We start from the raw sequence: 13,305 nt of genomic DNA, 5'->3' as shown, positions 1-13,305 counted from the left end.
CCAACAGGAACACCAATAGAAATAACCGCCCGGAGACACATAGTAGGCGAAACATAGTCATCCCATATGTAGCTGGAGTGTCAGAGAAACTCAGGAGGATTTTCAACAAACACCATGTCCCTGTGTTTTTCAAACCTAGCAACACACTGAGACAAAACGGGTACACCCAAAGGATCCAACACCAAAAGAAAAACAAAGCAATGTGGTATACGGAGTCCAGTGTAGCGAGGAATGCACAGATCTATACATTGGGGAGACAAAACAACTGCTCACCAAGCGAATGGCTCAGCACAGGAGGGAGAACTCTACAGGGCAAAACTCAGCTGTCTTTCTACACTTAAAAGACAAGGGACACTCTTTTGAAGACAGCAAGGTCCAAATCTTGGATAAAGAAGACCGCTGGTTTGAACGAGGCGTGAAAGAGGCGATTCATGTCAAGGTGGAGAGACCATCTCTGAACAGAGGCGGGGGCCTTCAACACCACCTGTCTGCTACATACAATGCTGTTCTAACATCTGTACCCCGGCGGATTCAGAACACTTCACACATCCATTCATGCAACTCTCACAAGTAACACCTGTATCTAGGAGTTGCATGACACATTGGATAATCCTATCACAACTACACAGAATCAACTGTAGTTTCTGTAAAGGTTGTGGACAAAACAGGCTCAAAACCGCAGAATCTTTGCTGCAAGGTTTATTCAACACAACATGTTTCGAGCATTGTGGCTCTTTGTCAAGTGTTCACAGGTGCACATCATACAAAAGACTTTAAATACATTTGACTCCTCCCCTCCACCGTGATTGGTAGATAAATTAGCTTAAAAAATAGTTTAAAAACCAAGGTCATCAAAGGTTACTGCAACGGGGGTTTTTATTCGCCTAACCTCCATTTCGATCCAATCTTATATGTATCCATTAGTGTTCCCTCCATAAGTGCCAAGTGTCCATTATTAAAAGTCCATATTAAAGTGTCCATTAAAATCCATTTGTTACACTTTACCCCCTTGTACTGCGATAAAGCCTACAAGAAAGAGTCCAGAAATGCTTCTAGTATTCACATACATGTGATCAATCATTTTGTATACTGTAAATTGAGCAAACAAAATTGCACGGAGACATAATATTTAATATTTAGTTTACCTGCCTCTATAGCGATACTGCCCAATTTCTCTTACCACTTTGTAGTGCTGTAACTGTAGATTCTTGTTTCTATTCTAATCTGTATCTAAGGGCAGCCGCATTTTCTTGTAGGCTTTATCGCAGTACAAGGGGGTAAAGTGTAACAAATGGATTTTAATGGACACTTTAATATGGACTTTTAATAATGGACACTTGGCACTTATGGAGGGAACACTAATGGATACATATAAGATTGGATCGAAATGGAGGTTAGGCGAACAAAAACCCCCGTTGCAGTAACCTTTGATGACCTTGGTTTTTAAACTATTTTTTAAGCTAATTTATCTACCAATCACGGTGGAGGGGAGGAGTCAAATGTATTTAAAGTCTTTTGTATGATGTGCACCTGTGAACACTTGACAAAGAGCCACAATGCTCGAAACATGTTGTGTTGAATAAACCTTGCAGCAAAGATTCTGCGGTTTTGAGCCTGTTTTGTCCACAACCTTTACAGAAACTACAGTCTATTGGCTTCTAAGTGGGACAGAAGCAGTGGCGCAGGCAAGTAATGGTGTAATTGGTATCAACTTATATTATTTCTACACAGAATCAACACCTCTGTGAATTTCTTCAGATGTCACCTCTTTGAAGAGTTACAATGTGCCATTGTAAATGGATTAGTGGAAGAGTTTATATGCCGAGAACTTCCCACACCAGTCAGTTGAACTGAAGAAGCTGCTCGGATGAGTAGTGAAACGTCTTCATTGATTACTCAGCAAGTCCAGTTGTTTTTAGATTGACCTATACTAGATATTACATGACAAAGAATTTTCTCAGTGGCATTATATTTTTTATGTTAGTTTTAAAAACAGATCAGTTTCATTTTCCCCAGTAGCTCAGTAGGCCAGAACACTGACTATCTAGACCAGGGGTCCCCAACCTTTATTTAACCGTGAGTCACATTCTAATGTAAAAGGAGTTGAGGAGCAACACAAGAATGAAAAATGCCCTAGGAATGCCAAATAAAGGCTGTGATTGGCTATTTGGTAGGCCCTATGTGGACTAGCAACCTATAGGAGATTCTATTTGATAGTGCACCTGTTTTTTATGCAACCAAAACTTGCATCCAAGCCTGAAATTCAAAAATAAACATCTGCTTTGAGGCCACTGAGAGCAACATCCAAGTGGTTGGTGAGCAATATATTGCTCACAAGCCACTAGTTGGGGACCACTGATCTAGACTGTTACAATTTGATACAGTAGTTGATGTGTTTCTGTTACGGAACAACTGTTACAATTGATACATTAGTTGCTGGAATTTCAGTGGTGCTGCTGATAAATGTATCTACTAATAAATCCTATTTTAACAGTTGAGAAGGTTGGCAACTTACTGTATATTAGAGTTTATATGATACGGTGGGTATTTACTTTTTTTAGAACGAAAATGTCACAAATACAGTAAAAAATTGATAATAGCTAGTAAAATATTTATACTATTAGAAAATGGGTTTGGTGACCTGCCCCCTTAAACGGCAGTGTTAATGACTATTGTGAGAGTAGCGCAGTCTGTGGCATGCAACTATTTAAACTACTAGCTACTTTTTAAAACTTTATTGCTGGTTATTCTTTATACCTACCTCTATTTCAAATTGTTTGTGTTACCCTTCTGATTAGACATACTAGTTCTAGTCTACCCTGTGTAAAACACTTCCAGCATGAACTCTGTTGACTCTCTGGATTTATTTAAAAATTAGCTTCTCTGTCCTTTTTCTTGTCTCTGGAATGCTTGTTATCTTTGCTGATACATTAAGGTGAGGGTCAGGTGGGCAACTTACTGTGCCATCAATGAACCAGAGGGCTTCTGACATTAAATTGGGTACTACAGAACTTATTTGACTGCTAGTTCAGCATTATTAGAATTCCTTTGCCAGAGTTAAAGAACTGCAATGCAGAATAATTGAGGTTCTATTCCATCTCACGTAACTATGCAATTTTTGCAGCAGTAGCAATACACAAAAGGGTTTATTTATAAATTCAAAGACATAAATACATGCAAAATTGTGTCCATTTATTTCTATTGATACATTACTTACATATTCTACTTATACTGTACTTTCTCAAAACCCCAGTTAAAAGTGCTTTGCTGGATAAGGTGCAACGTACAGAGTACATGGACACAAGGTAGCCTGCTCCATTTACATGTTGTACCCCTAATAAACTTTAGCTGATAGCATGGGCCACTTTTGTTGTATATAAAAACATCAAATATATTATATTAGAACTTATTCATAAGAAAAAATGTCTTGAAAGTGTCGTAGCGACAGCCGACAAATTCACAGAGCATTTCTCCGCCAATTCTTCGACATATACGACACTTTTGAATTAGTGTCATTAAAAGTGGGCGTGGTTTTTTCAGCGCCACTTTTCCCGACATTTTTATGAATTACTTGTAAACTCATTTTTTTTACCGACAATTTTTCAGACACTTTAGGATCTCCAAAATTAAAATGTCGGTCAAATTGTCTTTTGAAAAGTCTTGGTAAATGTCGTTTGTACGATGAAAAGATATTCGACATTTTAGAAAATTGTCGAACTTACGAGACATTCAGAGATGGTAACATCTGCCTTTGTGAATTTGCCGTTCGTACGCCATTTTACAAAATTGTCGACCGCCACTTATTTTACTGACACTTTTGTGAATTCCCTCCTTTAAGTTGTGAGCAACTGGCAATTTAATATTTAGTAGTCATGTGACTTTGTAGCACTGTGTATTGCTGTGAGCACAAAGCACTTTCAGAATTCTGTTGTGCATGTTTTTTGCTATTAATTGATTGATTTAATGGTTCAATGCACCAAAGTGATCACAATATTCCCATGATTAGAGCAAATCACAGTAAAACATTACACCACCTGCTGAAATGTTATTGAAGTCAATAATAAATGTATCATAGCATTCAAGCAAGTTTAAAGGATTTAGAAAGAGGCAGGAAAGGTTTAATCACTGAGGCAGTGCCAATTGTGTAGGCACCCCCCCAGTGATTATAATTGCTTACCTCAGTCCTGGTCCTGCGCTGCTAAAAAACATAACATATTGAGTACAGCTCTGTTATGTTTTTGACTTTCCCAGGGTTTATGCACACAGCCCAAGTGCAGAGCAAGGACCCTGAGACAGGAGAGAAGATGGCTTACTAGAAGAAACACTTGCACCTGTGCTATATCTGCATTCTGTAACAGAGTGCAGCACCTGCAGGCCCAAGGCCGCCCTGTCCTTAAAGTGGACCCGTCACCCAGACATAAAAATCTGTATTATAAAAGTCCTTCTTAAATTAAATATGAAATCCAATTTCTTTTTTTTATTAAAGCATTCATAGCTGTTGTAAACTCATTTAAAAATATCAGCTGTCAGTCAATTATTGCCTACCCCGCCTCTATGCCTAGGCATAGAGGCGGGGCAAGCAATTACTTTCACTTTCCATTCAGCACTTCCTAGATGTCACCGCTCTCCCTACATTCCCCCAGCTTTCTTAACGATTTAATTGAGTAACCAGTGCATAAGGATGGACATTGGGTCCCTGTCCCCTGATGCACAAACAAGATTCTGAGATGATACAAGGCTTGCCTTAATGACAGTGTCCACAAAATGGCTCCTTCCTGGTTGCTATAATTATGAGTTCCCAGACTGATGGAAACAAGATTCAAATAATTTATACAGTGTAATTAAAGTTCATTTTGCTTGACTAACATAATAAAATAGGATTTATATCATTTTGTTTGGGTGACGGGTCCCCTTTAACACCTGCCATAGGGTGTTTTTCATGCCTAGCAAAGTCAACTTTAATTTGAGAAATAGAATATATCTCGTTTGCAACTAATAACAAAAGTCCTAATAACATGCCTGGCTGCTGGCACATCAAATAAGATATGTGGTAAATTGCAGAGTCAGTGAAGTTTATTCTATGAAGTGTTTACCAACGCCAGGTGTAAAACGCTGCTGCTATAGTTATAAAACATATTTTCTTCCGTTTGCCCCAAGTCAAATCATATTTCTTATGCAGAATGTGTGTAGTCAGGGTTGGATGAGTCACTGCCACTACTTAGCTCATGAATACATCCCAGGAATTTTATGTGGCATTGCCTTCCAGTTCCTTCCTTATAGCAGAGGTTTGTGGTGCATTCTGAATTCTGCACCTTACCCTTCCCGCTGCTAAAGTCAGAATTAAACAGAGGCATAACAATACAGCCCTTAAAATATGTTTAATATATTGTTTCATCAGCTCATAATATCAGCATAAATGTTTCTCCTTCAGCAGCTTTTTCTTTGTCTTGCTCTCGGTGTCATATTAATGTCAACTTCATCTTGCTTTGAAGCTTGGTAATTCTGCAGATATGTCCTTCTCATCAATTTTGCCTCAGGCCTATGACCTGTACTGTACATTTTGGAGTCTGCTCACATCACATAATAGACAAGATTTATTAAAATTCATTGTATGCAGTCGAGCTGCTTGTGATCGTATTGATAAAAACAACAGGGGATTTTCTCTTGCACATGTGTTTTTGTGCTTTCTTGTCTGAGACATTGTGGCTACCAGCTCGACATGTCATTTTGAATATTATTCCACTATAAAGAGTGTTTGACATTGAATGTATTTTAATCTACCAAAAAAACAGTGCAGAAGTAAACTGTGCTTCTAGCCCTGTTTCCATTGCTTATAATCCAAGGGGTATATTTTAGTGTTGTATGTCGCCTTTGCTAAACCATGGCACTACACAGTCATGACTGAGTTCTATTTTAATGATTCACATCTTTAAAGGTCATAAAAAAAGAATAGCAGACCCAAGTCACAAGAGCTTGCAGTCTAGGTGATATGGGATACAAGCACTTCAATTTCCAGCACAAGACAGTTAAGTAACCTGTTCAGAGCACATGTGGACACAAGGGAAGGGTACCTAAAGGTGGTACAGTAACTTTAAGCAGTATAAATGACAGCAGTGAAAGGTTAGTACCTGTACAGTTATGGAATCTGTTATCCAGAAGCTTATTATGCAGAAAGCTCCAAATTATGGGAAGTCCATCTTAAGCAGAAAGTTTAGTACAGATATGGTATCTGTTATCCAGAAAGCTCTAAATCATGGGAAGGCCATCTCACATATGGGCAAATTTACTAAAGAGCGAAGTGACTAATGTTAGCAAAAAATTCGCCAGCATGACGTCATTTTGGAACTTCGCCGATTTACTAATGGGTGATGGCGTAACTTCGCTAGCGAAGTAGATAGACTCTAGCGCTACTTCACACTCTTATGCCAGGCAAAGTTTTGCTCTGGCGAAAGAGCGTTAAATCGCAAATTCACTAAGATGCATGTTTTACTTAATGTGACCTGTTTCGCCAGACTTGCCTTCGCCAGCTCAAACCAAGCGAAGTGCAATGGAATGTATAGGGCTTCTTCAATTTTTAGTTGAAAAACTTTCTAAGTCCCAAAAAACGCTGGAGTCTTTTAGTTTTTTCAGGGTGATAGGCTGCAAAAGTCCGTAAATGTTTTTTGGGTACCCGGGCTCCCCCATACATTTCCTAACATATGGCACATAAACTATACACTGGGCACATGTGTAGGGCATTATAACAACTTTATTTTATAAAGTTTCCCTGGGCTTGTGTAGTGTAATGTATTTGCTGCAACATATACGTCCATTGAACTTTAACTTTGCGTTGTATGCAAATTAGCCAACGCTAGCGCAACTTCGCCAGAGTTCAACGCCCTGGACTAAACTTTGGATTTTAGTGAATTAGCGTTGTCCTGGTGATTCTACGCCTGGCGAAGTGTTGCGATTTGAACGAAGCAGTCGCTGGTGAATTTTCGGAGGTTAGTGAATTTGCCCCCTAGATTCCAATTTAATCAGTTAATTCAGAATTTTAAAACATATTTCCTTTTTCTTTGTAATAATAAAGCAGTACCTTGTATTTGTATAAAGATACAAATTACAGAAAGATCCCTTACCTGGAAAACCTTAGGTCCCAAGCATTCTGGATAATGGGTCCCATAGCTGTTGTTAGGTGAAGAGAGGAAAGGCAAGAGAGGTTTAAACGTATGTTTGCAGGGAAAAAAGAACAAGAGTATATCATATGTACAGGGCAGATTTGCCTGAATGGTTGGATTTCCAGGGAACTTGTTTCATGGGTGTGAAGTAGGGAATTCCAGAACATCTTTATAGCACAAAAGATCCCTGTAGACATAAATGAAAAAAAATGATTCATGAGGACATCAAGTAGGAAACTCTGTGCAGCTGGGGGAAGATTACTTGAAGAATAATGTAATAATCCAGGAGGAAAAAGCATCAATCTCAAGTGCCAATGTCGGTTCTTTTTTATTACCTGCTTAATGCAATACAAAGATGATGTTGCCCGTGAATTTCCTAATGTACCCTTGCCTTTTGCAAATAACAGTATTTTATATTTTTTATATATATATTAATATATTTTTTGTATAATAAATAAATTGGTTTGGTTCTGAAACTCCACCACTAGAATGAAATGTTACTGGCAAGGTTCAGAAAGAAATATGCAGCCTGGAGCATTTCAACACACAAGCCACATTGTCAGATGAGTTTTATAAGCTTTTAATCAGAATCAGCCAATCACATGGAGCCTGTATAGGGAACCTTTGTTCTAGCTGCTGGCCTCAAGCTGTCTCATTCATTTGTCCTGATGACAGCAGCAAGCCACATATTTTTTATTTTTAATAATTAAAATATGCAAAATGCATTTAAAGCATAAGCATGAAATATTCGCTATGTATTAATTTTTTATTATTTGCATCCATGTTGTGTCTAACACAGCTAAACTTGGTGACGCCAAGGCAATCTCTAGAGTAAGATTATGTTTTTTTTCCAGGGATAGGCAACTGATGTTTGTTAAGGTTTTACTATTCAGTAATTTGGAGCCATAGTGTACCTGCAGCAGGTGATTGTATGAACCTTTTGTTCAGTTTTAAGAAGGGTTATTATAGCAGAAGGGGACCTATACCAAATGGAATGGAACCCTTTCACAAGTTAGATAAAGATATTCTCCTTAGTGGAGACAATGGCACAAAGTGTTAATAATACATACAGTAGCTGTAGCTAAATGAGAAAATATTTTGACTGGTTCCTGCTGATTTGTATATGAATAACAGTGTACAATGTTTGCTTCTTTTGTTCTTGATTTCACTTTTGTTGCAGAGCAATTGGAAAGTCAGACAGCAGCATTAAATACAATGCACAGTGTATAAATGTGAATGAGTGTCTTTGGATGATTAATCACTATCCCTCTTCTCATAATATTGAAGATGTTAATTATCTGTCACAGTTTTAAAGCAGCCCAGCATTTGAATAATAGAAAGTAACATTATATGATTTTATTCCTCCAGTGAAACAGACATATGAATGATGGGTTTAATTTAATATTGATACATGCACATTTTATACACAGTACACACCATTTTTGCCCACTACAGAAGGAGGAATATATAATGCATACTCCATGAATAACGTATAAAATACATGATATATTTATTTACAGTTAGTATGTATGCACAGTATGTATAATTTTATTTGTAAAGCAGTGTTAAGCAGGGGCGATCCTGGCCCCTCCACCGCTTGAGGCAGTTTGCTGTTGCTGCCGTCCCCCTCCCCCGTGCGCTCACCTGGCGCCTTCGTCAGGTGACTAAACGTTGTGAATTGCTTGACACAATAAACACTTAGGAGTGAACCCCCTGTTGTAATTGCTACTGTGGGCGGTACCTCATATGCTCATTCCTCTATAGTCAAGCCAGTGCTAGCAACATTCTGACAGTTTATCTTGAAATTAAATCATAGTTTACTAAGCAGGAAGGCTGATTAATCTTCTGCTGTGGCTCCCTTGTTGCTCCTCTTGTAGCTCTCCTTGTTAGGGCGTTAGCACATGGGCAGATTCGGGGAGATTAAGTTGCCTGGCGACTAATCTCACCGAACTGCCTTCCGCCTGCTATAATGAGAAAACTCCAGCGGCGATTCGATTTCTGAAGTCGCCCTGAAGTTGCCTCACGAGGAAACCTCGGGCAACTTCGGAAAGCAAAGAAAAACGAGTGCATTGGCGCTGGCATTTTCTCATTATAGTAGGCGGAAGGCAGTTCGGGGAGATTGTCGTCCCGAAGAAGAGGCGGTTAGTCACCAGGGGACTAAATCTCCCTGAACCTGCCCTGTGTGCTAGCTCCCTTAGCACTTCACTTGTGAATAGGGTTGCCACCTCACCTGCACATAAATCAGATCAGTCTGCAGCATGTATCTAAATGAATTGCTAATGGAGGAACACGTATCTGCACTACAAATGCCTAGAAAACCTTCAAATCTGCCAATAAAAATTTTATTTTGCCCTACACATGTGCCCACTGTCTAGGTAAGTTGCCATGAGTCAGGAAAAGTAGGGGGGAGGAAGGGGAGCCCCAAAAAAAATTAGATCTTTTTCAGCCTATCAGCCATCATGTAGAAAACACGCCAGCGTTTTTTGGGACTTAGAGAAAATTTTCACTTTTTTTTTAAACAATCCCTATCTACTCTATTGCGCTTCGCCAGGTCTGAGGTGGCGAAGGAAGTCTAGCGTAAAAGGTAGCGTTCGCTACACTGCGCAAGTTAGTGAATTTGCGTAGTTTCGTCGCTAGCGAAAATTCGCCTGGCGTAAGGTTGCGAAGTAACACTAGCGAAACTACACCAGCGTTCGTTAGTGAATTTGCGCAGTAGCGAAAATGCCGAACGCTAGCGAAAAAACGCTAGCGTTCGGCGCTTCGCGCCTTAGTGAATTTGCCCCTTAGTGTTTACCTGCCATACAAAAAATGCAGAATACGCCCAATTTTCACAGAGCTAGTCAGTGTGAAACAGAAGAAACCAAGATGTTACTAGTAGAAGCAGATACCATCTTAATCATAGGACAGGCACCACGTTTGATGGTAAGAAGTGTTGTATGTCTCCTTTTCAGTATGAGGGCATGGGTTTTTCACATGTCTCAATGGTACCCTAAACCTTTAGTTTGTAAAGTAGGGCCCTATAAATGACTGATGATAATGTGGAAACCTGTGGATTAAGGCTGTTTAAAACAGTAGGATTGTTTTGCCATCAGCATGGATTTATACTCCTTGGTTAATGTCAAGATGTCTGTCTCATTATTACAGGGCAAAGCAAATTGAATTCTGTGGTAACTGGCCTTATTTTGGAGCTTTCTGGATAATGAATTTCTAGATAATAAATCTGATGCCTGTAATTTTTTCTTAGTCTTAGGACAAACACTAAGGATACTGGTGAAAATTGAAATTATAATAGCTACTAGTAGCTTCCACAGTTTGTTCCTATCTTCAGAAATATAGAATGTGTCTCTATCTGCATTTTCTGCAAATAAGTAGCTGCTGTAGTTGGCTTGGGAATATATTGCCTGTGTTTTTTTTTCTCTTATCCTGATGTACTGAAATCCATCTGCCTCTGCTCCTCCAGTCATAGGGAGAAATGCCGTGTGTCCTTTTCATGTCCTTGTGCCCTTTACCCTCTCTGCGCTTTGTCTTAATACTCCTCTTCCCAAATTGTTGGTTAGCATGAAAGATACAGAGGGACAAAGTATCCTGATTTACTAATACACCTGTTAAAAATAGATCAGCTTCACAATGAAATGGATCCAGTGCAACCTTTAGTGAGGTCCTGGGAAATTGCTGGAGGGTGGATGCAAAAATAGTTATTTTAACATATAAGATCAAAATATCTTTGTTTTTTGACCCTTTGGTGCATTTAACTGTTTTATTTTGACTCTTTGTCCAGGGTTGCTTATCAAAGGATGGGCATCATGAAAATAGTGTAGAAAAATAGGTTTTTAATAATGTCTCAAAGTACCAGCTTTACAGACCTAACAAACAATAATAATAAAACTTAATTTTTAGGAAAATGTATAAAACAAAATGAGTAAATATGACAGAACTCTGTTTTTAATACTAATGTAATAAGGGATCAAAAAGCTTAGGCTTTTTAAAATAAGTTGCCAAACCCTTTTTAGTTGGCTGCCAGATCAATACTTGTTAGACTAACTAAACAATCTGCTTAGCATAATACAATACAGTTACAATATTTTTACCAACTCCACTCTCAGTGTCATTTTGTTGGGTGCATGCCCAACTGTTGCTGCATAATTATATAGTAATATTTATATTTACATATTAATTCACAGAAACTTTCAAGAACCAGAAAGCACAAAGGTGCCCAATTCAGAGAAAACATTAGAATAAATAAGACGACACTATGGCCCTTTGTACATTACACAAAATGCATTGCATTGCAAGTCACCACACCACACTAAAATATGGAAATAAGCTAGATTTATACAAACTAAAACAATGTTATTGGGAAGATGCACCTGCAAAGCTATGTCTTTGTAATTTTGCTTGCAAAGATAATGCTTCTTCTTTGGTTCTCCTTCACTCTCAGTGCAGAAGTTAATCAAATAACCCCTGAGGGCTGTTTAACAAAGGATGAGCTGTTATGCAAATGCCACTCTTCCAAGAAAAACATGTTATAATGCCCTAGGTTACAGATTAAGAAAAAGGGCTTGTAGTATGCATATGTTTAGCTGCAACATTTGCCTTGTTCATCAGTAAGTTTATAGTTACTGTATGTGTGCAGCTTTTCATTAATTTCTACACAACACATGCTCATTCTCTGAACAGCCAGGCCAAGGCACCCATTAATTTACATTGTTTGAGTTGCCATTCATACTGCTTTCAATAGCCATTTTTTAAGAATCACTTTAAGGCCCGAACTCCACGGCACAATGTCTTCGTGCTGAGAGGAAATGCAAGAGAACAGTCAGAGGCGCCAAATAAAATGTAAATTATAAAAACATTGCCCTTACAAACTACATGCATCTGACACGACTGTACGATGCGAACGTTGCACTCGGGCCTTAAACCACTGAACATTTTTAATTAATTTATATTGGAAATGTAATATCTCCATATGCTTCAACAGAAAAAGCCAGCATTCAGCTTGAAATGCAGGTTTTGAGGCTGAAAATCGGATAGGAAGTAAAGATAATTTTTCACTTCTGTAACCTTGCACTCAAACTGTAGTGCAAGCGTAAAATACATTTTCATAAAATATTTTTAACGGTGTTTTTGCAATATGAATGATTTAATGTACTTCTTCAATCTATTTTCTTCATACTACAAACCACTCAGCCATGCTGTATATAAGTGGTGTTTTGAAAGTCACTGACTTGTGCTGGAATCAGCCAGTTAGAGCAAGTGAAATCCGTCAGTGATTCACAGCCTGTAATAATTGGATGCAGCCATAAAAAACGGATTAAGAACTTGCAAATTAATTGTTAAATATACAAGCAATTGTGTCTTGTTAAACATTCACTGCATTGTATTTTTTTTTATTAAAGCAGTAGTTTCCCTTTACCAAATTGATGGTGAGAAGAAGCATGTTTGTTTTTTTGAGACATTCACTGGTACATCCTTGAACCCTACAAAAACCAAGTACCGTCATTGTACCCTAGAAAAACCAAATGCACCCTCCAATGCAAACATTTAAAATAGTTAGATTTGAGAACTTTTGTGTTTCGCTTCTCTGTGTAGATTGTACTACACTCTCACTGTTCATGATTCTGTATTCCTGGTTTCTCTTACCTTATTATATAAAAATATATAAAGAAAATTAGCACATGCAGTATTTTCTTCTGGCTGTGTAGCCATAGCAATGACATCAGTCTGCTTCTCTCTTTAGATCATTAGATCCCCAATCCCGCTACCAGATTTGCAGTGACTCCTGAAAGCATTCAGGAAATATAAGATGTGAGGCTAGTTATAACATATATAGACATTTGTCATTATATATGAAAACACTTCTTTAATAGCAACTGTTTGTTGAAAATATATACTTTGAGTTATAGTATTTATAATGAATAGCAATTATAAAACGTTATTTCTAAACATTATAGCTCATTTCTATCTGTAACGTCACGTGCCTATAAGCCAGTGTGGATAAGAGCAATATTATGTGAATTACAAGGGTTTGCAAAAATCTTTCATCAGTTATAGTTTTTTTTGTAAACATCATATGGCTCATTACAGACTTTTTACTGCATTTATACTGTAATTGTTGACTTTTTTTGAGAAGTTATATTTAGCTCAATAA

The 13,305-nt window shown here is 38.0% G+C and overlaps 1 protein-coding gene across 1 annotated transcript in view; it reads left to right on the top strand.

The window, feature by feature from the left end:
* The window catches only part of met.S (MET proto-oncogene, receptor tyrosine kinase S homeolog), a 97,736-nt gene that overhangs the window by 17,538 nt on the left and 66,893 nt on the right, over positions 1–13,305 (top strand). The gene's annotated exons all lie outside the window — the stretch shown is intronic.

Source organism: Xenopus laevis, chromosome 3S (assembly GCF_017654675.1).
Source record: "Xenopus laevis strain J_2021 chromosome 3S, Xenopus_laevis_v10.1, whole genome shotgun sequence".
NCBI lineage: Eukaryota > Metazoa > Chordata > Amphibia > Anura > Pipidae > Xenopus > Xenopus laevis.
The sequence above is the reverse complement of the archived record's forward strand: the minus strand, read 5'-3'. Positions and strand labels throughout refer to the sequence as shown.